Source organism: Parus major, chromosome 1 (assembly GCF_001522545.3).
Source record: "Parus major isolate Abel chromosome 1, Parus_major1.1, whole genome shotgun sequence".
Taxonomy (NCBI): domain Eukaryota; kingdom Metazoa; phylum Chordata; class Aves; order Passeriformes; family Paridae; genus Parus; species Parus major.
This window is the reverse complement of record NC_031768.1, coordinates 741,089-744,774: the sequence shown is the minus strand read 5'-3', so window position 1 is coordinate 744,774 and position 3,686 is coordinate 741,089. Positions and strand designations below refer to the sequence as shown.

Here is a 3,686-nt window from a genome sequence, read left to right as displayed (position 1 = left end):
ATCCTGATCCTGCCTGGAGAAATATCCTGATCCTGCCTGGAAAAACATCCTGATCCTTCCTGGAGCAAATCCTGATCCTGCCATGAACAAATCCTGATCCTGCCAGGAGTAAATCCTGATAGGAGCAAATCCTGATCCCGCCTGGAAAAACATCCTGATTCTGCCATGAGCAAATCCTGATCCTGCCTGGAGAAATATCCTGATCCTGCCAGGAACAAATCCTGATAGGGGCAAATCCTGATCCTGCCATGAACAAATCGTGACAGGAGCAAATCCTGATCCTGCCTGCAGGAACATCTCTCCCCTCCCTGCAGGAACATCCCTCCTCTGCCTGGGGGAACAAACCCCTCTCCTGCCTGGGGGAACATCCCGAAGTGCAGAGCCTCAGGGCAGGCAGTGCCAATGAATCCAGCTCCAATCCTCCTGGGAAGAAAGGCTGGAGGGGGATGAGGCACTGGATCACCTCCTGTGCCAGCACAAGTCATGGATGAAGGCAGGAAAAACCCTGAGCACCAAAACTGCAGCAGGGCCTGGCAAAGGGCAGGAGGAGAAGGGGAAATGGCCAGAAATCCTCTGTGACAGCCAGAGCCCCTTCCCCATTCCCCGTTCCCCATTCTCCATTCCCCATTCCCCATTCCCCATCCCCTCCCTCCCCAGCTCTGCCAGTCCCCTCCTGTGGACACTGAGCCGGTGTCTGCATCCCAGGAATTGCTCTGCAGCTGCCAGGCCTCTGATTTCCCTCAGGAGAACCCACGGGGAGAGAACAGGAACAGTGGGAAGGCCCAGCCCAGCCTCTGAGGGATGGGATCTGCTCCCAGGCTTGACCTGTGGAAGCTTTCCTGGAGGTCCCAGCTCTGTGACACTGTCCCTGGTGGCTGGCATTGGCCACGAGGAATTTTCACTGTCCAGATTAAAACAACCTCCCAGGCCACAAGGAATATAATCCTAATTTAAAACCCAGGTTTAAATTTAAATCCTAATTTAAATCCCCCAGGTGTGGGGGTTATTAATGCACTCCCCTCTCTGCCTGCACGGATTTAATTCCTGTTCTTATTCCATCAGGTCCTGGTGGATCCCTTATTAAACTGAGCTCTTCCAATTTAAGGAAAAAAAGTGTGTGTTTGGTTAAAATCCCTTTTTGGAGGGAAGATTGGACAGTTTTTCCTGTAGAGCTGTTTCCACCCGGGTGGATTCCAGCACTCTGGAAAAGGAGAGGAATGTGCACCACCAGCACAAGGGGCTAAAAAGTGGGAAAGGAGTGTTAAATCTCCTAATGGGTAAAAATTTGGAAGATTATAAGGATGAGAATCTGGGAGATGCTGAAGAATGTGGCTGCACTTTGGGAATCTTGTTGTGCACAAGCAATTATGAATTTATTGGCTGTGCTGATTTACAGCAGGGCTGAGCAAGGAGCCAGGAAGTTTGGAAGGTATTTGGCAGAAAAAGCAGGAATGGGAGGGGGTTTGCATCATGTGAAGAGTTGGAATAAACATCTGTGTGCAAGGACAGTGTGAAATAAACTCAGCAGAGGGGAGTCCAAGAGCTCTGATGGGAGATTTCATCAGACAGAGCAGTTCTGGGAGCTTGGTGAGAATTTCTCCTGATCAGGTTCAATTTTGCAGCAGAACCTTGTGAAAAACAACCAGGAGCTCCCTCGGTGCCATCCCCTCCCACTTCCTCAAGGGAAAACTTCCTTCTGGGAAAGAGGAAAAACATTTCCTTGGCTACAGACAGAAACAGCTAAACACGAGGGTTTTAAAGGGATTTAATCACCCTTTCCTCAGATTCCTGTCCTGAGGAGAGCTGAATATCCCCGGATCTAAACAGGAAAACACAAGGATTTAACCATCCCTTCCCTGCTGATTCCTCTCCTTTGGAGCTGGAAAACTGTGGTGGAAAAGAGGGGAGAGGGAGAGGAAGAGGGAGAGGGAGAGGAGCATTTTTGCAGGTTTGCACACGCAGGGGAAGGAACATAAAAAGAGAAAAGCAAAATTCATCGTTGCTCCTGCCCAACGCAAAAGCAATGGCCGGAAAGTTTGGGCTCAGCCGCACTCCTGGCCTGTGAACGAGCTGTCAAATTATCCTGGTGGGAAGCTGCACCGGGGTTTTGTCCTTAATTGCCCCGGGAAGGCCGAGCTGTGACAGCTGCGGTACCTGGCTCCCGAAAAAAGGCCCCATTAAGGATGGTTTGTTAACCAGTGACTGATAAGTTGTTATCTTTCAGCATCTCCGGCTAATTAGACACCGCCAGCCAAAGTTAATTTGGTGGAAAACATTTCTCGACTTAATGACATTTATGGGCAATTAGGCGTGTTGCAGCAAGAACACACATTTCCATTCCAGCCTCTTTCCAGAGCCTAACAAGAACCCACCTCGCTCCCCACGGGAGATTCGGGGCTCCCCGTGGGATTCTCCCGGTGCAGACACCACGGATCCGTTTGTTTTTCTGGGCGCGGTAATGAGGGGAAAGGAGGGGAAATAAAAGCCTAAATAAAAAGAATTTACCCTGCTTAGGCTGCTGTTGTGTCACGGTGAGAATTTGGCCTCGCTGGACAGGAGCAGGATGGCAGAGAGCCCTGAGGAATCCCGGGATCGCTGGGATCGGAAAAACCTCGGAGATCATCGAGTGCAGCCTTTGACCAAACTTCGCCTTGTCAAGCAGCAGGGTCTGGAAGGGTTTGTGCAAAATTTGTCAGAGGATTGGGAAGAGCAGCACGTGAACCTAAACCTGGGCTTGTCAAAGGGGATTTAAAGTGATTTGTTTCTTTCTGATTACCAGGAAGGAAAATGAGTGCGATCCTTGCTAATTATTGAAATGTGGAGTCATCGGGGCTGGAAGAGCCTTCAGGATCTTCCAGTCCCACCCCAGCAGCACCCCTAAACCTAACCCCAAACCTAAACACAAACCTAAACCCAAACCCAAAGCCGAACCTAAACCCAAACCCTAACCTGAACCAAAACCCAAATCTAAACCCAAACCTAACCCAAACCCAAACATAAACCCAAACCCATACCCGAACCCAACCCCAAACCCATACCCAAACCTAAACCCAAATCCAAACCTAACCCAACCCCAACCCCAAACCCAGCCCCAAACCCAAATCTAAACCCCAACCCCAGTCGCTGTGGGGCACATCCAGCCCCCTCTGGACACTTCCATCCCCAGGGACCCTTCCCTGCCCCTTCTCCCCTCAGGGTTTGGGAGGTTCTGGACGCTCCTGGCCCTGCCCAGGCCCTCACCCAGCACCGAGCCCGGGCTACTCTCGTTCTCCCAAACGCTGGCACAGCCCTGGAGCTGCGGAGATTCGCCTTAAAACAGGGGTGAGTCGATGGTTCCGAAGCTCCCGTGGACCCAAAATCCCGGTGGTGCCATCCCAGCGCCTCAGGAGTTTGGGTTAAACGCCAAACCAAGGCCGGGCGTGCCAGCACAGCCTGGGGCTTGTCCTGGATCCACCCCTGACGGACCCCAGGCCACAACAGCCCAGAGGGAGAAGGAAAATCTCTGCTGGAGCAAAAAAGCTTCTTCCCCGTGCCCCGGAGCGCCAGGAGGGGCTGAGGGAGCTGGGAAAGGGGCTCGGCCTGGAGGAAAGGAGCGGAGGGAAGGGGAAGGAGCCGAGGGAAGGGAAGGGAAAGGGCGGGAGCGGCAGTGGCGCTGCGGGGCCCGCAGGGGGCGCTGAGGGGCGGCC

General features: G+C 52.6%; 1 long non-coding RNA gene across 1 annotated transcript; it reads right to left on the bottom strand.

Moving 5' to 3' along the window:
* Positions 1-1,348: 1,348 nt before the first annotated feature.
* LOC107199779 lies at positions 1,349-3,607 on the bottom strand. Its single transcript, XR_001519302.2, has 3 exons — positions 3,241-3,607; positions 2,506-2,668; positions 1,349-2,154 (listed from the first exon to the last, which is right to left on the bottom strand). It is a non-coding gene; the product is annotated as an uncharacterized LOC107199779 (long non-coding RNA).
* Positions 3,608-3,686: the final 79 nt, after the last annotated feature.